General features: G+C 41.0%; 1 long non-coding RNA gene across 1 annotated transcript in view; it reads left to right on the top strand.

The window, feature by feature from the left end:
• Positions 1-25364, top strand: part of LOC310714531 — a 37975-nt gene that overhangs the window by 1246 nt on the left and 11365 nt on the right. The window contains exon 2 of the long non-coding RNA XR_014529875.1: positions 20249-20384. This is a non-coding gene — a long non-coding RNA (uncharacterized lncRNA). The remainder of the gene's footprint in view (positions 1-20248; positions 20385-25364) is intronic.

The following is a 25364-nucleotide window of genomic DNA, read 5'->3' as shown; positions in this document are numbered from 1 at the left end:
TAACTGTTGATTGCTTTCTACTCTCAACTCAGTGTAACCTTTGGTCATGTGATGAGGGTCTTGAGTTGCAAATTTGCCAACTTGGAAAGGTGGTAGTTAGAGTCTTTTGTTCTTTCATATTCTGTGGAGTAATAGACATGTGATAGACTCTCCTGAAGGGAGCGAAAACAGTTCCAGGAGAAATGGAGGCTGTAGAAATAGAGAGACCTTTGCTTATACTGTAGGTCTGTTTGGCTAGTTTTGTTTTCCCCAAAACTCCATGGAGTAAGGATGTAAATGAAGCTCTCCAGATAAACAGCTCCAGGTTAAAGGGGCTGGAATGCAGGCAATGAAAGCTGAGACAGAGAGAGAGGGGGAGTTATGTTTGTCAGCTCTGATTATAAGTATTTTATTTCTAAGATGCTGGGCCTGTGCTGGACAGTGCAAGGCATTGTATGGATGTATCTTTGATGCTTTTGTTCTGCAAGTAAACTTTCGAATTAAAGTTATGGACCTTGGTGATGTTTTTATTCCAAAAGGACTCAGGTTTTTATGCATCCAATTGCTTCAAACTATACAATATCAATATCTGGCAGCACCAGAACCAGAAGTAAGTGGGGGACCTACTTTCTCTCTTTTTGTACCAGTTCCCATCATTTATCTCTCTCTTCTTTTCCACTCTTTGCAGGGTAGAGATCCTTCTAGCCAGAAGTCTGAACTTTTCACTTTTCAGAGGGCTTTTCAAATTAGGGAAAGGGCTGCATGAAAGTAGGCTGAGGGTTACGGACTGCCTGTCTTGGGCCTGAAGGGTTGTAGATGTAAGGAACCCTTTTATTCCTTCAATTGCTGATCAAAGCATAGAGTAGGCAGAATGACAGCATGCCATTTTGCTTCAGCAGATGAATTGGAGAACTATAATGAGAACTTGGATTTATCCTTTGGCTGCTGGTTTATCTCTGGCTTGAAGGAACAGAATGCTGGATTAAGTGGCTTAATCAAATGAATATGTTCTCAATGTGGTTGGGTGTTCTAAGCAAGAGAGCTGGTTTGGAGGCAAGGAAAAGAAAGTAGAAATGGGGTTCACTTTCTCTTCCAATTCTTATTTTGAGCATCCCAGACCAATCCCATTTATCTCTCCTCTACCACATGTGGAGATGTTTGTGCTCCAGATGCAGAGTTAGACGTGCGTATGTCTTCAGTTCTTTGTTTAATGGTTCAAAATGGCCCTGCTGTAACACATTCATTCCCAGCAATCTAGTAGACATCATAGCTAACAGAAGACATCATACCTAACAGAAATTTCCATACAGTCAAATAATATATGGGCAAAGTCTTGTGCCTCGTGGCAATGGCAATTTCTTATTCAGTGCTTTAGTGAAAAATGGAAGCTTCTAACTGCATATGTCCTGACTCTTGAGAAGAAGTATTTGTGATAATGGTATCTTCATTCTGTATTTTCTTGTTCCACAATGACCAGGAGTGCAATAACATTATTCCAAGCCTTACTTGGAATGTGAAATATTGACTTCAGCCATTGACATTATAATGATAAACGAAGACTTTGAACTAGAGTACCTACACAGTTAGCTATGAGCTACTTATTGCAATAACCATTGAGCTGTTGGACACTCATATCATTCTTAGATATAACTACAAGGAACAAAAATTTCTTCTCCACTTGAAAATTCAATTTCCCCAATAAAACTTTGCTCAGTAATAACTTGAGAAGTATGATTGCGATAGGAAGCCTCATCATCATTCTGTATTGATTTATGCAGAGGGCTGTGAGATTAATGTTTACTGTAGTAGAAATGAAATCCAGATGAGTCATTATATTGTTTATCTTGTTCTTGCCTTGGTCTTATGAATGCTGGGGGAGTGGGGAGGAAATGCATTTTTGACAGGAGCTTGGAGGAATACATTTATATTTAAGAGCAGAGTATTAAGATCTGGTTAATAATCTTATTTTGTAAAGTGCATCCCTGACAAAACTGATAAGAATAACTAAAGGGCGGAAGTTTGAATTGCCCCAGTGATCTTTGGTGTTTTAATTGGTTGGAAAGTTGTATAAGTAACTGAGGCTAAGCCAACAAATCACCTCACCAAAATGGTGAGGATAAATTTGGAGGTGTTTGGATGTGAAAGCTTCCTTCCAAACCCCAGATTACCTTTGAAGTCAAAGTTTTATATGACTGAAGTCTGATGCACAACTGAGATGCTCAGTTTAAAACATAAATTTGATTACATACATTGGGATCAGCAGGGGCAAGGAGAATGACTAACCCCCACCCCCATGGTGTTCCTAATGGATGACATTTGTGCAAAGTGAGGAAATTAAGAACTACATTTGAAGATAATTTTCCAGAAGAATAAAAGTCAATATTTTGTGTCCCTGAGAGCAGGGGGCCTGTTCTCCACTGACAGGGATGCCCTAGTGGCATGTCATGCATCACTGTGAGCAGAGATGCATTAAGCTTTCAAGGCGTACCAGAAATATATGGACCATCATGCCATGTGTGTATAGCTATTCCTACAAGGTGCGACCAGAAAGTTGGGTGAATGGTCACTGAAATATACTCAGAGTCGCAAAGTGATTTCATGCTCTTTATTCAGCTCATAGTGGTGAGGAGGAATGAATAATAGTCCCCTCAAAGTATCTGCTTTATATACATTATTTACACAATGGGCTGCACATGATTGGTTAATTCTGGAATTCTACTGTAAGCCAATCAGGTTGTGGATTCACTTATATCTGGAGCATGATTGGGTGGTTCCTGCCAACCAGTCATACTGCTGCATTGTTCTTGGACCAATCAGACTGCTGCAATTTGGATCCTATTGTTCTAGGACCAATCAGACTGCTGCAGTTTGGATCCTATTCAACTCAGTACATAACAGTCACAGAAATCAGACAGTGAGAATGTTCAAACATATATATGTTACAAGTCTTCAAAGTAGGCCCCCTCTGATACAATGCACCATTGACAACGTTCGTAGAACTGTTGGAAACTTCTGGAGAAGTCCTTTTTTTTGTACTGCTTTCAGTTCCCTTGTCACAGCAGCTTGAACTTGTGGAACGTTGGAAAATCTGTGCCCTTTCAGTGCAGATTTCAGTTTTGGAAAAAGAAAGAAATCTGGTGGGGCCAGATTGGGAGAATATGGAGGGTGGGACAACTCAGTAACCTCAGTAGCAATTTCATGTGGAATATGCAATTATTCCACCCTCATTCAGATGGACAAATGCGAATTCTGCATCAATAACTGACGAACTCTGTCAACATTTGCGACTTGACGGTCGTTGATGGTCTACCAGACCAAGGGTCATCTTCGATGGTTTGCCGCCCTTCACGGAAACGCTTAAACTACTCATATACCGTCTTTCACCACACTGAGAGCCAATGTGGTGTAGTGGTTAAGAGCGATAGTCTCGTAATCTGGGGAACCAGGTTCACGTCTCCGCTCCTCCACATGTAGCTGCTGGGTGACCTTGGGCTAGTCACACTTCTCTGAAGTCTCTCAACTCCACTTACCTCACAGAATGTTTGTTGTGGGGGAGGAAGGGAAAGGAGAAAGTTAGCCGCTTTGAGACTCCTTAGGGTAGTGATAAAGTGGGATATCAAATCCAAACTCCTCCTCCTCCTCCTCCTCTTCTTCTTTGGAGTGACAGATTCATCTCCTTACACAATTGTGAGCATTTCCGATGCCGATTGAATGTTTGAATATTTCTCGTTCTCCGATTTCTGTGTCCATTTACTGAACTCTCCGGTCACACCTTGTAATTATGGGTGTGATGCTATTCTTAATAAGCGGAATGAACCATCCTGAGGAAACTTCACATCTGCTACTGCAAACCAGGATCTCCCAGGAGTGAACAGAGCAATGACTCAGGCAAGAGTGAAGCACCCGTCTCAGGTGGTAGAAACACAAGAAACAGGGGCACGGAGGACAAGCAAGAAGGGGGAGCGATCCTGACTGCTGGGGGTGTGGGGTACAGTGGGGGCAGGAGGTGGCACCTTCCCTTTTTGCCTCAGGTGGCTAAATAGGATGGGCCACCCCTGGCTGAGGATCATTAACTGCAGGGGAAAGAAGAGGCAAAGTTCATTGCACTCCATCCAGGTACCCTTTTTGCTAATCAGCAGTTCTGTCAGGCTTATACCTTGAGCTTCCTTGACTGTAGTTCTCTCTCTCTCTCTCTGTCTCTCTCTCTGTGTGTGTTGAAACCACTTGGATAGTTTGTCATTGAAGTATATATTCCATATAATTGCATGCCCTCCAACATTTCTCCAATGAAAATAGGGACATTCTAAGGAAAAGTGGGACATTCCAGGATCAAATCAGAAACCAGGACGGCTTCTCTAAATCAGGGATGTCCCAGGAAAATAGGGACACTTGGAGGGTCTGTTCCTGTTGACAGATCTGGGTCTCTTCACACAGCATGTTTGTGTCTCTGGTGAGCTAAGATCTTACAGGGCTATCACATAGGCAATCATGGATTTGTGGCAAGCATGTTTGCACATCACACAACTGAACAATTTTAGTGGCATCCTCAGCCAATAAAAACATTACTGTAGATCACGCCTGCAAAATATGTGACCTGCCAAGATGAAGTAGCGCAGTCAGCCACAGCAGCAGACTTCATAGGCCTATCATTATTATTTTTTGCTGTTTGTTGAGAAATAGAAAAATAAGACTGGATTTGGGGTGGGGAGGCTGCCAAGCTCTTGGCTGGACAACTGCCTATCTGATAATCTGTGCTTGGCTCAATGGGTCGCAAGCTATGCTAGCCTTCTGTCGGCCAGTCTCATTTTGTATGAATATGTGATGCCCATCTGAAAGTCAGAGTGATTAATCTGTGTATGTTCTATCTGAGAGAGAAAAATTCTGCTTCATGTTCAGCTTGAAATAAGCATGTTAAGTGCTGTTCTGAATTAATGCATTCTTCTTTATTAAAAAAATAAGACTTTTCAGATGAACAAAACTCCCTTTTCACATTCATCAAGGGCTCCCCTCCCCCCCTTTTTAAAAAGGCATTAACATGTGCTTAACTGTAGGTGCATAATTCAGTGTAGAATAAGAAATTAATGTTTTAACATTTATATTCTTTTCAAGTCTTATTCATTGTAGTTAAAAGGAACTTGTTCAAATTCATAGAACACAACCCTACATCATACCCTTCAACATTTCTCTGATGAAAATAGGGTTGCCCCCTTCCATAATGATAATTTTACTATTTATACCCCATACATCTTATTAGGTTGCCCCAGCTCTCTGGGCAGCTTCCAACATATATAAAAAACATAATAAAACATCAAGCATTAAAAAACAGCAACAACATCCCTTCAGATGGTTCAGGGATTGGGTAACTCCATATTCTCCAACATTTCTCCAATGAAAATAGGGACATTCTAAGGAAAAGTGGGACATTCCAGGATCAAATCAGAAACTGGGATGGCTTCTCTAAATCAGGGATGTCCTTGGAAAATAGGGACACTTGGACGGTCTGCTACATCTCAAAAAACCCACTAGTCAAGAAGCCAACAGAATAATATGATTCAGGGGCTATGCAACTTGCCTGTTTATAAGCCTATTTGTTAGGCGTCTGAGGATTACAGAAACAAACATTGAAAAACAATAGAATTTAAATATTGTCATACTGTAATGTATGCAGCTTTGTCAGTGAACCACTTTGGTGTACCTTAACTCCCTGATGATTTTAATAGAAAAAATATTTCCCCCAAGCAATGTGATAGAAACAAACAAACAAACAATGTTCAAATGTGGAGCATTTCTTACGAAAATGTCATTACTTTTGCAACAACAGCATAGCATAAATCAGAAGGAATGTACAAATGTACAATTGTTCCCTAACTTTTATTTCCTTTTCTATGTGATGTAATTCACACACCAAATATATTTATATCTGCAGCTAGTATTGTAGAGGTTCTAGCTCTGGGCTACTTTTAATCTGTTTTAGTATTTTAACTTTTGTATGTTTTAAAATAGGGTTGTAATTTTTTATGGTTTTAACTTTTTGTAAACTGCTTTGGAGTTGTTGGGGTTATGCAAGCAGTGTATACTTCCATGGAGAAAAAACATATCTCTCTCTCTTTGCCAAATTCAGGGTATTGGTGTTATATTTTAAATTTAGTTTTAAGTGGACTTGTCCGAAAATATCATCCATTTATTTCCCATAAAAAATGTTCCCAAACTGGTTCACAGCATCAAATGAACAACGGTAAGTCTAACAATTAAAAATAATAATTGCATTATTGCATTATGTGTTTATTAAATTTATACCTGGCCGTTCCTTCCAACGAAGTCCAGAGATAAACAACTTTGGCACTTAGATGCATCTTCCCATGTGCATTTACATGTGCAACAGATTAATGACTACATATCCCAGTCCTGCAAGTAAACTGTCCATAGAAGTCCCGTATTTTTTGCTCTATAAGTCATACCACACCATAAGACGCACCTAATTTTTGGAGGAGGAAAACAATAAAAAAAATATTCTGAATCCCAGAAGCCAGAACAGCAAGAGGGATTGCTGCGCAGCGATCCCTCTTGCTGTTCTGGCTTCTGGGATAGCTGCGCAGCCTGCATTCACTCCATAAGACACACACACATTTTCCCTTACTTTTTAGGAGGGGAAAAGTGTGTCATATAGAGCAAAAAATATGGTATACTTACATACACTGATTTTCTTAACTGAATAGGAATGACTGAGGTTAGACCCTAACATGAAAAACACTCAACATGTACAAAATTAATGAGACCCTAGCATATAAACAAAATTCAAATTCAGAGGAGCTTTACATAGTCATTTAGATTTTCTCTGCTATTTCTTCTACTCAGAGTACTCCCACTGGGTAGTTCAGCACTGCTGGTAGCATTGTTTGAGTAGACTTCATGCTTTTTGGCCTTTTTATGGGTAACAAAACAATTAACCTATGCTGCAGTAACCCTCAAACTCATTTAAGATGGGATTTTCCTATTAGTTCAAGCAACTCACTTTGGTGAAGCCTTGATCTATGTGCCTGATATTTTCAGCAAAATGGCATGTCCATGTGGAAAGGGATGCAGTGAAGCATCCAGTCACGATCTTGACCTTTTTAAAAATTCTGCTACTTTGATAACATTCCAGCAAAAATAAAATAAATAAGAGCATAGCCAAAGTGACATTATTCCCCCCTCTTTTACTTTCTATGCACAGGCATAAGTTAATACCTGACTTAATCAATTCTCTGTCTTAGCTTTGTTCTATCCAGATATTGTAAAACTGATTTATTTCCTCCTTCGTGCATAAATAGAAACACAGGAGTGCTTCATTTCCCTAGCTGCAGTTAGCTACAAGCTTAAATAAGTTAGAAGTCCTTATCAACAGACCTACTAAGCAGAAAACAGCCCAGCAGCCATGTTTTAAAGCCTACCAAATGGTTGGGACTGTCCCACTACCGATTTTTGTGGCTTGAAAAATGCAACAAGAACAGATTTATTGAGTGTGTCATACATGGATTACTTTTGGGTTACAAATTGGGCAGGCTTGTTTAACACATGCATGTAGGCACACATGTATCCCCATTTACAGGGATGCGGGTGGCGCTGTGGGTTAAACCACAGAGTCTAGGACTTGCCAATCAGAAGGCTGGCGGTTCAAATCCCCACGGCGGGGTGAGCTCTCGTTGCTCGGACTCTGCTCCTGCCCACCTAGCAGTTCGAAAGCACGTCAAAGTGCAAGTAGATAAATAGGTACCACTTTGGCGGGAAGGTAAACGGCGTTTCTGTGCGCTGCTCTGGTTCGCCAGAAGCAGCTTAGTCATGCTGGCCATGTGACCCGGAAGCTGTGTGCCGGCTCCCTCGGCCAATAAAGCGAGATGAGCGCCACAACCCCAGAGTCTGTCACAACTGGACCTAATGGTCAGGGGTCCCTTTACCTTTATCCCCATTTACACACACACAATGTATGGGCATGATACTTCAAGTCTGCTTTTGCCAACATCCCAAATGTCTTTGTTGGAGACATACCCAGAAAATTCACTTTGGCTTTTGTGCAAATGCCTTCATGTGGGATTCCACATGATGTGCAGGGAGTGGGGCTGTGTTGCTGGCTCCAGCTCGTGCACCAGTGTTTGGCAACCCTTCTTTTTGCAATTTTCAGGTAGGCAAGAAAGTCATGCCTGGCGGTGTGGTGTGTTCAGCAATGTTGGGTTGCAAGTTCTGCAAGGCAGCTTTAAGATGCTAAGAAGAACTTTACTGGATCAGACCAAAGACCTATCTAGTCTAGGATTCTGTTTCTCACAGAGGTCAGCCAAATGCTTATTGGAAGCACACAAGCAGGACAGGAGGACAATAGCCCTCTCCTGCTGTTGCTCCTCAGAAACTGATATTAAGAGTCATCGTGACACAAAACCAAGCATAGGCAAACTCCAACCCTCCAGATGTTTGGGACTACAATTCCCATCATCCCTGACCACTGGTCCTATTAGCTAGGGATGATGAGAATTGTAGTCCCAAACATCTGGAGGGCCAGAGTTTGCCTATGCCTGCCACAAAACCGATGATAGCCTATTCTCCATGAATTATTCTAATCTTCTTTTATACTGTTGCAAGCCATCCCAATCTCCAAGTTTCCAGGCTAACCAAGGGTTCATGTTTGCTTTTGAATGAGGTACAGCAGAGATTGTGGTGTATTTATGATATATGGTTTATTTACACATATGTGCAACCTGAGCTTATGATGAAGGGGTTCACAGCATTAACACCCCAAGAGTTGCTTCCTCCATAGTTGCGGCCCGGGATTCAAACAGAAATCAAACATTGTTTTCTCTCTCTTTCTATCTCTCGCCTACCAGCTTGATGATTTTCTTCTAGCTCCCGTCACTTGAAACCCTCTGTTCTCAACTCTTGCTTTGTTCTTCTAACTATCCATAAGTGCCCACCCCTTTGCCTTCCCACATAGAGCCCCTTCCCTTTCTTCCCCTTAATGACACACCACTCTTGCCTCACCAGGAAGCTTGCCTGGCCAATATGTCAACACTTGCTGGATCCAGGTATTAGAAAGAGCCGAGGTATAGGACGGTCTCGCCATATAGCCCTCTCTCGCCCACCAACTCATAACAATACATTTAAAACTGGTGACATCAAGTCAGCATTCACCAGATGTGATGTGTTAATGAATAGGTCTACCTTACAGTCTGGTTACCCCCAAGGATAGCATGAATTTTCACTGACATTCCAAGCTTATACTTCATGTGTGATTGAAGAAAGTTCAATATCAAAAGTATTGATGCACGTATTGCAAAATAATTAATTTTAGTTTCAATGACTTGTGGATAGGCTATGCTAGCTTAACGATCCATCAAGAAAGCAATAGTAAACCTCAAAAGCTGTCTGAGTGATTGTTTTTATGTAGCAGATTTTATCTTAATAACAGCATGCTTGTTTATTGTTTCTGGTAAACTTTATGACAGTTCTTTCCAGAAGGTTTTTAATCACACATCTCAAATGGCCAGGGGGTTTCTTAAGGCAAGAAGAGCTAGGTTTTATTTCCACAAAGGACTTGCAAAGGTGTTAGGCACATAGCATGCACTATGAGACTTTGCTGTGCACTCCAAGTCTCAGAACTAGCGCTCTGCTGAAACCTTTCATCCAATACGTTGAAAGTATTCGTCCCCTGTAAAATAAGTCTGTTATTCTGCCTCACGCACAGTGCACATTAGAATTTCAGTGGGTACAGAATTGAGCCTGTCTTATCATTCCAAGTTCCTTGTGTAATGGTTGGGTTCACATCTCCAGAATTGTAGGGGAAGCCCAATAAAGTTATGAGCAGCTCGCTTGTGAGGTGCTGGAACATCACCTTGCCAATAAACAATATAAATAAAGCAATATATTCCAAATCATTGGATTTCTGAGACAGTGTTGTACACCACAATTGATTTTCCATGAGGTGCCAGTGAAGAGTGAAGAGGTAAAGATAAACTCATATAAAAAGGAGGTCAGTGTAATTTTTTGAAGGACCATGAATCTTGATTCTTACTAGAATATAAAAGAAATCAATTTAAGTATTGCTATATCCATTCAGTGCTGCTTTGCTCACATGGATGGACCGTGTTCCACTCAAGTACATAAGATGCTATCAGGTTTGGTTTACCTTTTGTAATTAGCGAGGGACAGTGAGAAATAAAAAAGGGACACATAATCCTAAAATTAATGTTACAGGTGTATTTAAATATACTAATCATATTTATAGCATAGTACTACCTATCAGGATGTACCAACTTTGTATGCAATTAAGGCCTTTAAATTTTCACCTGGCTTGTCATTTATGACCTCCGATGAGACTAATAATATTGCACTGACTTGCTAAGAGAGCTTTGAGTCACTTAGGAATAATGCTGTTACGTTTTTCAGGGTCACCATGGAACTTTATGATATTTTATGTGACAGGGCCATTTTCCTTCAGTAATAGATTATGTTCTGTAAATTTAACCCCCCTCAGCAGAGACTTCTGACTCTGAGTCCCTCCTACTAACATCTGCTTTTGTGGGCATAGTATGATTGAGCTTAACCTAAAGTAGCCATCACATGGAGCCTACACAAAAAGGCTGAGATGCATTTGGAGGTTCGTACTTAAGTGACACATCCAAATATTTTTGAGAGAAGCAAAGTTAATAATAAATACACAAAGCTGAATAATAATAGAAAGCTAGGCAAAATTCTTTGATGGGTTCTGCAACCTGGATATTTTTATATGCAACCTGTGCTATGTGTGTCTTCTGTCTCTCATCAGATTCCCATTGGGAATCTGGAACTGATGAAGAAGTTACCTACACATGAGACAATACTACTAAGACCCTGGTCCTCATGTCAGGGGTACCATTTATGTAACATTAATACACTACCACATGTGGTGATTCCTTTTTTTATATAAATTGTTATTAACAGTTTCAACATAACAAATTATCAAAACAAATCATCTTCATCATCCCCCCATTTTCCCCCTCCCACCTCCCCAGCAAACCCTCCCACCTCCCCAGCAAACCCTCCCTCCTTCCCCCCCACGACTTCCCTCAGCTCCTCTCTCTGATTTCTCAACCAATGTTAACTTCTGCATATTATAAAATTGTATGCATCCTTATATTATCTATTTATTATGTTAATTCTCAATAAATTTGTATATGTTTATTCAAAACCTGCCAAGGAGTCCAATTCATTTTGTTGTCTTTTAAAATAATTTGTAGAGGAATAAGATTTGAAAGAAGGTGAAGTATTGCTGAATAAGATTTTGTAAAAGGGAACACAGAAAGGGGAGACGTGAGGGAGTCTGGAAAGAGGGTTATGGAAACAATATTTAAGAAATTGAATCACTTTTTATGTCCTTTTTATGTTTTTTATGTTTTTTTGTTTGTTTCTTTTGTCTTTTTGGCTTCTTTGATTGATTGTGATGATGTTTTTCTTTTTCGGTTGTGAATGTGAAGTTTGTTTTATTGTCTAAACCTTTAATAAATATCTTTTTTAAAAAAATAAAATAAAATAATTTGTAGAGGGTTCCCATTCTTCTTTAAAGTCACAGTTGTCCTTGTCATAATTTGCATGTCAATTTCTCCAGTTCTGCATAGTTCATCAATTTCTCTTGCCACTGTTCTTTTGTCGGGGTTTCCTCATTCTTCCATCCTTGAGCAATCAAGACTCTTGCCACTGTTGTAGCATGCATAAATAAATTCTTTCTTTTCCTTGGCAGGTTTTCTCCTACTCCACATGTGATGATTCCTGAGCAACACTTACTTACTATTTATAGGGAAATTTAAATCCCACATTTCACTAAGATGATCCCTGTGTGGTTTAGAATGCAATCTTTTGCCACCTACAGTAATTCTGAGGCATTAAAGAATAATACAGTGGTACCTTGGGTTAAGTACTTAATTCGTTCCGGAGGTCTGTTCTTAACCTGAAACTTTAGCTAATGGGGCCTCCTGCTGCCGCCGCACCGGCAATTTATGTTCTTATCCTGAAGCAAAGTTCTTAACCTGAAGCACTATTTCTGGGTTAGTGGAGTCTGTAACCTGAAGCGTATGTAACCCGAGGTACCACTGTAAATCTCCACAAATGCTATGAAAATACACTGCATTGCTAAAATTTAATCTTCAACCGATGCAGAACAAATCTTTGAATCATCCTGTGGATCCTTCCACTGTATCTTCCACTGTTTCTTTTCCTATTGCTTGCCACTGAAACCTCAAATAGCATTCTTAAACCACATGTTCAGTAATAAATCTACTGGCCACCTCAAGAGCAATTCTCAGAAAGGTCTCCAAGGATATACATATTGGACTGCATCTGCAATGTTTAGATAAGTTATCTGAATGAAGTGGTGAATAATGGCAATAATAAACACAGAAAGTGTGTGTGAGAGAAGGCTGCCTCTCTTGTGTGGGTTTTCTGTAGTTGATTTGGCATTCAGTCAGTGCTATATCTGGTGGCTTGTTCCACTGGTGACATCTTGTATTAATAAAAAGCAAACCCCGTTGTCTCCTAGTGCCTTTCAGGGTGAACTAGCAAAAGCTCTAAAATGTCAGATGCTGATATGAAAGATGATATCTCTCTGGCCTTTATGCTCTGACAATGACTCAAATATATTAGAAATGGGACTCCAGCAGGCAGCAGTTCTTCTCAAAGGGAAGGACATCCCAAAAACAGTCCACTAAAACTTCACAAAACTGATATCTTCTTTCAAGACAGTTTCTTCTGTATTTAAAACAGGGATGAAGTAAAAAGTGAGAAATATGTGGGATGTGAAACACAAGAGCAGTCAAGTACAACATTCCTAGAGTGAACATGTTTTCACATGGGGAGGAATGTTTGCCCAGCCAGCAGGTGACCTTCCTGTTTCCTTCTGGGCTGGGACAGACTTCCTCTGCATGTGCCTAGAGGTGGGTGTGGCCTCACCTGTGCAGGTAACGACAAAACTACAGGGCAGGGCAGCCATCTCTCTATCTTTCACCACATGCATCAAAGAAGCAACATCTGCTTAGCCAAAGATGCCCTCTTGGCTTCCAACCAAGAGAGGACAAAGGGACTTTTTCTTATGGAATAGTTTCCAAGTGTATGTTACTTTTCTAAGCTAAGTTTGCCTTCTGGGATCCAATTTTGAACAGAATGTGAGTAAACTCTTTTTATGCTTTTGTAGAAGACTGTGTTGTGTCTTATCTTTTACGAGGGAATAAGGGGAAAACACTAGAACAGTTATTATAGAGGCTTTAGCGAGGCTGAGCAAACGCATCCGCTGCAAGTCTAAAAGAAGGGAATGTTACTCTGCTAAAATTGTGGAACTTGTTAACACAAGTTGGATAAGGATATATTCAGACAATGTATCCTCTCCTGCATCCCTGAACATTCCCACAAGATGGACAATAAGTAAAAGGTCATTCATTAAGAAAGGCCCATAGCACAGTGTTCAGTGAAGGCTCTAGCCTATGGGTGGGTGGGAAGCTGTCAAACCAAAATGGCTCTGACCTCCAGCGGGAGCAGTCTTATATAGGTTTCCCTCTCCCCTTTGTAAGGGCTCATGGGGCAGCATTTTCCCATGAGCCCATTGCACAGAGAGGATACGGGGCAAAACCTTGCCCACTATTTTTGCAACAATCTATGGGCCACATTGAGGGATGCGGGTGGCGCTGTGGGTAAAACCTCAGTGCCTAGGACTTGCTGATTGTAAGGTCGGCGGTTCGAATCCCTGCGGCGGGGTGAGCTCCCGTCGTTTGGTCCTAGCTCCTGCCCACCTAGCAGTTCGAAAGCACACCTAAGTGCAAGTAGATAAATAGGTACTGCTTTATAGTGGGAAGGTAAACGGCGTTTCTGTGTGCGGCACTGGTGCTGGCTCGCCAGTTGCCACTTCATCACGCTGGCCATGTGACCCGGAAGTGTCTTCGGATGGCGCCGGCTCCTGGCCTCTTGAGCGAGATGAGCGCACAACCCTAGACTCGGTCACGACTGGCCCGTACAGGCAGGGGTACCTTTACCTTATGGGTCACATCGCCGCTGGGCAAAGGCATTCTCTGCTTATGGGGCACAGAACAGGGCATATAATACAATAAAAATCAAACAAAGCTAATGTCTAAAAAGAGCAAAATAATAAAAAGGAAAATAATGGAGAGAGAGAGAGGAAAAACAAAAAAGAAACATACCCACATAAATACAAAATTTTATATTTTATCAACCTTCTTCAATTTACCACCTCTCGCCTAGTATACTGTATACAGTGGTACCTCGGTTTACACATGCTTCATGTTAGACACTTCAGGTTACAGACTCCGCTAACCCAGAAACAGTACCTCAGGTTAAGAACTTTGCTTCAGGATAAGAACAGAAATTGCGCGGTGGCGGTGCGGTGGCAGCGGGAGGCCCCATTAGCTAAAGTGGTACCTCAGGTTAAGAACAGTTTTAGGTTAAGAACGGGCCTCCAGAACGAATTAAGTTCTTAACCTGAGGTACCACTGTAGTTCTGATTGTCTCACCAAACAAAGGCAAGCAACCAAAATGATCAAGGGGCTGGAGCAACTCCTCTGTGGGGAAAGGCTGCAGCATTTGGGGGCTTTTAGTTTTGAGTTTAGAGAAAAAGTGAGTAAGAGGTGACATGACAGAATTTTTAAAAATGACGCATGACACAAAGAAAGTAGGCAGAGAAAAGTTTTTCTCCCTCATGGACATCCAGTGAAGATTAATGTTGGAAGATTAAATACAGTTAAAAGATTCCATTAGCTACAGGAGATGCCGACGATAAGAGAATGGCAGATAAAGCTGGTTGAATACGCTGAAATGGCTAAATTGACACACAGAATTCGCAATCAGGACGAGAAGAAGTACCAAAAAGAATGGGGTAAATTTATGGTTTATATAAGTGAGAACTGTACAAATATGAAAATGTTGGCAGGATTGAAGTAAATCTTACATCATGGTGTAATTTTTTTAATTAAAGAAACTGTGAATTATGGATTGGAATAGGAAAACTTGTGGAAGGGAAGGACGGAAGTCAGCGGCTCTATGGAGCATAAAGTAGGATATATGTAATAAGAGTTGATGTTTTTGTTGGTTGGTGTTGGTGTTCTTAAATCTCAATAAAAATCATTTTAAAAAAATACAGTTTTATTTATTTCACACAGCGCATAGTAAAACGATGACACTCCCTCCTATGGGAGGCAGTGATGGCCACCAATATGGATGGCTTTAAAAGAGGATTAAAGAAATTCAAGGAGGATGTGGCTATAAAGGGTACTAGGCCTAGTGGTTGTGCTGTCTCCTTTGGAGGCAGTGTGCATTTGAAAACCAGTTGCTAGAAACTACAGGAGGGGAGGGTGCTCTTGTTCTTCAGTCCTGTTTGCCCATTTCCCATAGGAATCTAGCTATGAGAACAGGACACTGGGCCAGATGAGTCTACTGGCCTGAAGGTAAAGGTAAAGGACTCCTGGATGCTTAGGTCCAGTCAAAGGTGACTATGAGATTGTGGCACTCATCTTGCTGTCAGGCTAAGGGAGCCAGCATTTGTTCACAGACAGATTTCCAGGTCATGTGACCAGCATGACTAAACTACTTATGGCACAATGGGACACCGTGATGGATACCAGAGTGCACGGAAACACCATTTGACTGGACTTGACCATCCAGGGGTCCTTTACCATTACTTCTACTGACCTGAAGCATCAGGCCCTTTTTTATTTTATTTTATCCAGGTATTAAACAGGCACTTTGAATAATGGATCCAACATACTACCTGACAAGAATTTTTTGACTGAAGCTTTAAAAGGAGTTCAAATTCCTTTATGTGGAAACTGAAAGCTGATTCCTAGAATACCCTTATCTCAACTAACCTGCAGTCAAAGGGGCATTGTTAATCCCTGACCTCAACTGGAAACCGATGACTTCAAAAGTATTCTTATATGCATTTCTACAGGGCATGAGACATTGAACTGAAATGGATTTGAGGTTACTCGGTATTTTGCAGGAGTGAACCAGAAATGGAACGGGGGGAGAGAGATAACAACACTACCAAACCACAATGACAGAATTGCGTGGCAAGGTTATTTGGTGGCATGCAACACTGTCATCATATTTCTCTAGCCTTTTCAAACACTGCCTGAGTTTCGCATCATGCTGAAGTGATTTTTAAATGCGTACGCCTCCATCTCATAATAATTTACACGTCCCTGGCCTTGAACTAAATGTTGTCTCCCTCTGCTTGTAACCTGCGTATTCCTCTTGTGCTGATTTATAACAGCTTCTAAATACAGACTAGAAGTGGCTTGTCATTCCCCCCCCCCCCGCCTTTCGCCTGAGGCTGTTGAATTCCCTGCCACTTCGATATCCCTGTTTGAAGACATTCTTGTTCTCTGGAGCGTTTCAGGCAGTCCTATTTAGTTTTGTGATTTATTCTCCTGTACGTGTACCTTCAGATGCTCTCCGCGGAAGGTGCTTTATGAATGTGTGTTGCATTATACCGTACAGCTGAGTAGCTTATGGCTGGGGAAGTGGGAATTCTCTGAGATCTGAAACTCAAACAGCAGCAGCTATCCGTCATTCTTCTCGCTAGCTGTGTGAATATCTGATGTGCCCAAGGGGTTAAAAATGTGGTCACAATGGCTCAGTTTTATGACTCAGATATATATGCATGCAAGGGTAGGGATGGGGTTATCTCCATGTGGTACACTTCAAAAACTTCTTACAAACCCGTCCAGTGCAGTGAATGAGAATACTCTCACAAACATGTAACTTCCTGTTTTCTTTATCATCTCTATCCTAACATCTAGATATAAATCCCTCTTTCATATCCTTTCACTTCACAAGGTTATTCCATATTCAGCCAGATTTCTGTCCTCGAACCTTGAGTTTTGAGGTATTCATTTAGGCACTCCCATTCTTTTTTTACTTCACTTTTTGGTTTTTGTCTTATTATGTGTGTCAATTTGGCTAATTCTAAGTATTCTGAAAGCTTACATAGCCACTCTCCCCTAGTGGGTAACTGATTCCCTTTCCAGTACTTAGCCACCAGGATTCTTGCTTCAGACCTTGCGTATAAGAAAAATTTAGTTTTGCCTTTTGGAATATCGTCATTTAAAATTCCTAAAAGGCATGACTCTGGCCTTTTACTATATGATATTCTTAATATTTTCTTTATTTCTTCATGGAAAATGCCTGTTTTAAGGTCACCACCCTGTGATATTCTGTAAGGCAGGTGCCATGAGCAAAATTTCCTGTTGATCTAAGTGGTTGACAGGTCTACTATACAGGTACATGCAGTAGCCTGGTCCCAAGTTGTTGTGTTAGTAATAAGACCTTGAACATCACCTAGAAGTTGATTGGCAACCAGTGCAGTTTCTTCAGTAGAGGTGTAGTATGTGTGCACCCAAGTATGTCATGTCACATATGTGTTTTATTGTAAAACGCTGAATTTAGAACATGGATCTGTATTACAATACATGTTTTGTGTTTCAAGCCACCTAGTCGTGACCAGGATTAGCCAATCAACAAAACTAGCAGATGATGATAATGATGCATCCGTGGAATTCTGTCTTTGTGAATTATGATATGAACCAACCTCATCCACCACTTCCAGACTAATGCACAGATGAGAAATTAGAGTTGTGTGCTTCACTAATGTTTGGGCGTAGCTTTTGGTTTAAGGAACATATAAAATGCATTTAATATCGTTACTCTCTGTCATCTTAACCTACCTCATAGAGTTATTGTAAGGATGGAAAATGCCACATTTCCCACCATGAGCTCCATTTGGAATAGGACATAAAATAAATATATCTGCTTACTCATTGCGCATTAAGCCATATATGGTTGGGATTGTGTTGGTTTGGGGCTACTCAAGTGGATTGGGTGTTACTAGAGCTTTTTTCAGTGAAAACTCGCCAGGACTGTTTGGGCACCTCTCAGGTGAGCACCATTGCCATTATAAGAGAACAAGGGAGAAGTTAATGGTGTGTTCTGGCACCTCTTTTTCTATTAAAAAAAAATAGTACTGGGTGTTACCTAATTTATGACCCTATGAATGAAGCAGATTCTGTGACATTGATTAAGAAAACTTCCTGACATGCTTCCTAACTAGCAGAATGTATAGGATTCTGGACAAACCGGAACATTTATTTATTTATGTTCAATATTGTTCCATGCATCCAGACATTGTATGTAACTCTGTGTACTGTACTTTTCTGTATATGGGCATATTCATGCTTTGTATTTTGGTTCATTTAACTTAAATGTATTGATAACACATCTATGTTTGTTGTACAGTATTTACTTTTATTTCTCAATAAATCTCACCCCCTGCACAAACTATTTTACGCACTGTACCAAGTTTCCTAAAAATGCATGTAGATTATGTCATAACAAGGGAAATTCAAAGATGGTGTATTAAGATATTATGAAGAACAGTACGTCCCAGTTGTCCCAAGTCACAATTTCCTCACCTTAGACAGACTACACAATACTGAGGTACATGGACTTATGGTCTGACCCTGTTTAAGACAGTTTCCTATTTTCTTGTCAACTTAACTTTACTCTCTAGCTGCAAAATCAAACCCATCTTTTAATTCCTCATTTTACTTGTTTTCTCTTACTCACACATTATCAAAGATGCCTATGGCATCAATAGTTTTACATTTTCCAGTTTCCAACATTGTTGACTGACAAAAATGGTTGGGGGGGGGATGAGGAAGATGAATAGTCTCAGGGTAAACTGAACCCTTCTTAGTACAGATCCTCTTAAATTTCCTTTGATTTGTTGGGGTGTTGTTTTTCTTCTAAAGTGTGAGGAAACCTCACATTTTCCTGTAGCTGTGGATTGCTGAAGAGATATGTCTCAAGTTTATTTCTTCTTCTTTGCCAGTTCCAATTTAGCTGCCAGTAGTAAATATGATGTGATATGATTTGATACAATATATGAGCTCCTCTTTTCTTATTTTCGTGCAATCTCTCTCCCCAATGCTTTGTGGTTGCCTTCTCTGGGGAGACAACTAATAAAAAAGGAAATAATTGAAGACTACGGCTGCTGGCCTAAGAAAGACTTCCTAGAGAATAGTCAAGCAAGTCTCCCTCAGGCAGAGCAGCAACCAAGCAATATAATGTATTGGCAAAAGCATTATAATAACTTGAGAGTAGTTTCTTTCTCCCCCCCCCCCCCTTTTCAGTTCCTTGGGAAAATCTACAAATAACCTCCTACCCATGAGATTATATGGCAGCTTTCCCCAAGCTGATTACTACCTGGAGTGAACTACAAGTTACTGTGTTTTATAATAGCTCAGTTACCTGAAGTTGCTGCATTATCTATATATCCTCTGTTTGTTTTAGCTATTCTTCACCACAGCTGAGGAGTTTTTAAGGAGCACTACTTGCCTGCCTTGGCTGTAATCTCTTCTGTTTGTCACTGTATACTCTTTTGTGACTCTTTTGCACACACAATCTCTCTCTCTCTCTCTCTCTCTCTCTCTCTCTCTCTCTCTCTCTCTGTGTGTGTGTGTGTTTGATCAGCCACTGTATTTTTAAGAGCATTTTTGGTAGTTACTTCCTTATAACTCACCATAAAGAAAGACATGGTTGGTTTTCACCTGTGGCTTGAAACAGCATGGATGATACAGCATTGTTCTGTATTGTCTCATCGGACTGCCAGTGGCTCTCAAGTCTCTCAGAACCTGATGGCAAAGCCCTCTTTCTATCTCAGGAAGCAATCCAAGCCCAAGATCCACTGGGATTTTTTAAAGATCCCATGGATCTCTAGCTCAAACAGCCAATACCTGGCACAGCTATGCTAGCATAAGTCTCATATTCCAGCTCAGCTGAAGATATACCGGCATACCTCTCTCATCCCAGCTCAAAATGAAACTGGAGCCAGGCAGTCTCTGCTGTTTATATTGACAGAAGCACCAGCTTCCCAAGTCTACCTACAAAAGAGGCAATAAAATTGCTGAGTGGCTGAGTTTGATGGCACAGAAACCTCCATTTAAAAGGTTTATCTTCCTCTTGGGTCAAAAAGACCTAGGCACAGGAGCTCAGCAGCAGAAGGTCTGCAAGCTTTAATGGCTAAAAGCTGGAATTCATTTTGATAGAAATCCACTAGGAAAGTTTGAAGTTATAAAAAGTGAGCAAGCAAATCCGGTCTTCCGGGGAGATAAAGCATTTCCCAGAAAACAAAAGCTTGCAGTCAAACTATGCATTGTAATAAACATGTGCCCCAAATGGTGACCATGTGTTTAATTCACCCTTCTTCTCTCAGAATGCCTGAAAGAATTTACCATGTGTTGTGAAACACACATTAGTCTGCATTTCCTCACCCACACTCTGCATCATTGGCTGCAGATGGTGATGGCCGTGGTGGTGGTGGGGAGAACTTCATGATGTCACAACATGAGGTAAGTTCTGCTAGGCATTATGAGTGAAAAGAAGGAATCAGACAGCTGCTATCTCTGGCAACTCCTACACATTTGCTGCAATGTCTAGTTGGCTGACATTTGTGTGTAGAAATTGCATTTTTATTCAGTTGTTTACTTCCCAAGGCCTTTATTTAGGGATACAGAACCCTGTCCAATGAATTTGTCTAATCTTATGAAAGCTTTTGGAGGGTGGGGGCTTCTCTAAATTATTCAGGCAATTCATCTGAGGACAGAACTCCACATTTGCTTCAAATTGTCCCTTTAGGATGGGTATTTTCTCAAAATATTTGAATTTGCAGATGTTTCCCCCTTAATCTTTAGATTTCTGCAATGAAGTTGTACATGCTCAAAACCTTGACTGTGAACAACAGCATTTGAATGTATAATTTTTAATTCCTAATAATTAAAAGGAATCTAAACTACATTTCTCGAGTGACCAATGCCGGCAATGAACATGCTACAAAGTCTTCACTGAACAAATATGGCTGAACTCCATAAACTATGGATTTTTCTTCCCCTTGGTTAGTGGATATAGACCCACCCACCCCTGCCAAAAAAAACCCATCCACTTACCACAATTCATGGTTTCAGGAAAAACGTAGAAATTCTATTTCATATCCATATGGTATTTCATTATTTACTTTAAGCTGCCCAGAGAACTTTATGCTATGGGTAGGGATGGACAATTCTGCCAGTTTTGATTCCTCTTAGTTTCTCATTTTTACAGTCTTAAGTTCAGTTCTCCATATTTCCACATCAATTTGCTTTAAAAAGGGGGGGGAAAGGTCATCGTGAAAATTTCTCAGCATTTTAGTGTGAATTTCTTCTAACATGCATATTTTTGCAAAGTAATTCTCCCTAACATAATGGACTTTTGTGTGTTATAGTTACTAATATTTGTACTTGACTGCAATGCATTTTGTACACATTACTTGGCTAGAGAAGTGCATTGCAAAATTCAGAGAAGTGCAAATTTCAAAGGATGGCTGCATATTGTTTCAGAAAGTGCAAATTTGGGAGGTTCGTGTTTAAATGTGAACAGCATACAAATGCCTATCGCCATTTCCCCCCATATTTAGCCTTGACTGCTCTTTCCCCTCCTCTTCGGTCCCCCGCACATCTTGATAAATTTGCAAAAGTGTTCAGGGGTGGTGGTGAATGAGAGACTGTGGAAGCTGAGGGGATTGGTACCCAGTCACTAGGAACCAATGCAAAATTCTGAAATGTTTCACCTTTCATGAAAAAATTCCAGATTAAAGATGGCAACCCTAGACTACACTTGCAGCATCACTTGTTAAAGTCTCTTGAGCAGCCAGTCTACCGTCTTTTTGCATGAGATTTGAGAAGATTGCTCTGACTCAATTGACAGTACTCAGCTAAAAGGCCATTCATTTTGCTTACAGCATCTCCTTATACCCCAGTCCCTGTAAACATCCCAGATATGATGCCTTTACTTTATATAAGAAATGAAAGTCCAAACTGCTGTTGGGTTCATAGTTCTTATTCCTACAGGCCTCCAGAGATAATTCTGTTTTAAGCTGTTGTAAGTCAACAAGCTTCTGGAAGAGATATTGCTGAAGTCACTTAAGAAATACTGGCGCTTGCTCAGCCTAAGCGACAAGGAGAAAGGTTGATAAAAGTGATTCAGATAGTCCAGGGAATGAATGTTATAACTGAGTACAGTTCCAGTGCACTGTGTTATATTAAAATGTGACTTTGATCCATAAAGAGAGAATCATAGCTCTCCTGGTATATAGCTTTACAGGAACACCAAGACCGAATTGTTGGGTTTACAGCTTAAACAATGCAGAAAATTTCATTTCAAGTAACCCAGGGCAAAGATCGCAGTCTGGAACATGTTCATATTTGTCACTTCTTCTTCTTACTCCTGTTCTTAAAATTAAAAGCATTGTTTTATGGTTTGAACCATTCACCAGGTACTTGTTTAAATTCCTTGTGTGTCCCTTTCTGAGGGCAAAAGCAAACACAAAGAAAGAAAGAAAAAGAACAATACTTCAATGCTACCAACAGAAAATAGAGTAGTAATGTAGGGAGCGATGCTAAGTATGGGAAGCTTGCATAATTTACACTAGTGTAAGTACTCCAGATCCAAACTCTGTTTGGGAGTGGCACTACTGCTGCTGGAGCCAGCCTAAGCATGTGAGAGGTTACTTTGGCTATTGTGTGCTACTGTAAAAAGGAAATTAATAACAAACCATTTAAATCACAGGGCTTTCTGTAATTTTACTGCTAAAACAGCACTTCATTTTTATTAAATTGCAACTTACTTTACATTTCCTTTGATAAGCTGGAAGGAGTGGACAGGAATCTAGTGCTTGTGATTTGAGGACCCGTCCCCCGCTTGGGAATAATAAAGACACGTGGACACAGTATATTAGGTTAATGGGCTAGAAAAGGCCACAACGTTTATTGATTACAGCATGTGAGAAGGTATTGGAAATCAGCAGCACAATGGCGGAGATAGCTGGCACGGCCCCATTTGAGCGGCTAGACCATGCCCCCGCGGTGTCACCTGATTGGGTGCCCAACTGGGAGGCGTGGCGCACCAGTGATGATGTCAGGGCAGGGGGCAGAACGCCCCTTGCGTGATGCGGGAATCGGCTCCCACTCACAATCCCTCCCCTCCAGAAGGAGGAGAGGCTTTCTTCTCATGAGTGTTTTCTGTAAAATGCACATGGATGCATTACTGTCACACCGTTATTTTCCGTTCAGACATCCCTGAGGGATTAACTAGCTACTGTTGGGAGATAAAATCCTGGACCTTAGTCTGATCCACTGATGTCATGGGCCAGGAGTCAGCTTCGCCTGCTGAGCAGCAGCCTGAAGGGGAGAAGGCAGAGAGGGTGGAATGACTCCAACTGCAGCTGATTAGTCTTCAAGGACAAAGGAAAAGGCGCTGATGAGAACCAGCTGGCTTCAGCCTTCTTAAGCAGAGCTTCCAGCAGCAGTCAGATGTTGGAAACAATGCTTGCAGTTCCTTGCCACTTCCTGCTTGTCTTGACCCCATGATCATCAGATTCCCTAATTCCTGGACCACCTGACAACAAAGATTGCTATTCTCCCTATGGACCTGACATAGGATGCTGACTCTGTCTTTAGGCAAGTACACCTCCGGAGACTCTTCTAGTCTGGTCTTCCACTCCACTGAGCTCTGCACATTGTTGCTCAGCAACAAGACTACGACACATTCTCCTTTTCACAAAGACACATTACATGTTTGACCTTTAAGCCAATGCCTTATTCAGGTGACATTTGCCAAACAGTTGACTGTCATAGAAAACAGCAGTTCCCATATGAATTTCTTCCCTCCCCTAGTGATATCTGCATCATTATATCATGATGTCCTGGGTTTTCCTGATTCTGCTAGTGCCAGGCTCCAGAACCATTGGCCCTCCGCATGTTGCTTGACTACAACTTCCATTATCACTGGCAATTGGCCATGCAGGCTAGGGCTGATGGGAATTAGAGTCCAACAACTTCTGGAGGGCCACAGTTTGCCCAAGTCTTCGGCTCATGGAATCCCTATGATGTGGAGTGGGGGACATAGACAATTTAATGATGCCAGCAGATTAAATAAGTTGCAATTACAGAAGGACATATACGTCTACTTACTTTTTATGAGGTGGGTGGGTAAGCAGACTAGTTTCTAACTATTTAATGAGAAGAATGGTGTGATACATTTTGCCTTGTATCTCAGGATCTAATAATTATGGTTCATCTGGGATGTGTGTCAACTCTCCTCTTGCACCCTGTGGATGCCCAGAGCAGTGTTTTTCCAACTTGGGTCTCCAGCTGTTTTTGGACTACAACTCTCATTATATAGCTAGCAGGACCAGTGGTCAGGGATGATGGGAAATGTAGTCTAAACAGCTGGAGATCCAAGTTGAGGAAACACTTGTCTCAGGCCTCCTGTTACTTATGGCAGCCCCATCTTTCATGTCCTGCTTCATCTTGGCCTCTGTAGGACTTCTTACTTGGAACATACATCTAGCCAAATATAATGTGATTTCCTTTCAGATATCCTTTGAGTTGTAGAAATAAACAAGCAAGTGGCAGGTCAAACATTTATGATCATGCTACACCTCAGAGAAAGCCCCTTTTGTAGCTCTGTACATTTTCTTGATGAAAAGCTTATAAAAATTGTGCATTTTCCCCGAAGATATCATAAAAGATGTATAAGCTACAGCTTTGCCTTCAGCATTATTCTGGACCACACCCCAGGGCAAACTATGCATATGCTTGTCTGGCATATTCTAAAATGGATCCTGCCTACTCTCCTTGACAGCCCTTCTCCTCGTCCCCCCTACACTAGCTTTCTTTGGGTATGGAGAAGTTCAGGTTCTCTTGCCAGCATAAGCTCCTCATTTTGTATGCTTATCCTATAACAGGCTCTCAGGGAAATGCTCAACCATCATCCAATTCCAGGCAAATTCAAGGGCTTATTTGGTTGATTGATTACATTCATGTGTTGCTTTTCTTCTTGAAGACATCAAGGCAGCATAAAGCTAGATCCACAATGCAGTTCAGTGAGCTGGATCCAGAATGTCCCTTATGCAGGGGGTCCCACAGGTGGAAGGACCAAGAGATGAAAATCACCTGTCCCACACACCCCAAAAACTTTTGCAGAGTGTCCTCAAACCCCATAGATAATCTTCATAGGGGCCTACAAGAGGAAGGAACAGTTGACATAAATCATCTCTGCTCTTTCGTTTCTTCCAATGGGAGCATCACATGAGTGGAGTTCCTTTAATTTCAACCCATAAGTACTTCAAACTGAAACACAACTACATGTGTAGCTGACCAAATGAATTTGCCTAAAAGGATATGTCAAGGCGAATCTAGGGATTTTGTTCAGGCAAAACATCTGAGAAATATCAGAGGGCACCCAAAGAGATTCATAAGTCTGGCAAAATCTCCCAGGAGAAGTCTATACATGCT

The sequence above is a fragment of the Podarcis liolepis genome (genome assembly GCF_965112155.1).
Source record: "Podarcis liolepis genome assembly, chromosome: 8".
Taxonomy (NCBI): Eukaryota; Metazoa; Chordata; class Lepidosauria; order Squamata; family Lacertidae; genus Podarcis; species Podarcis liolepis.
Note: the sequence above shows the minus strand (reverse complement) of the source record. Positions and strands in the feature narration are given on the sequence as shown.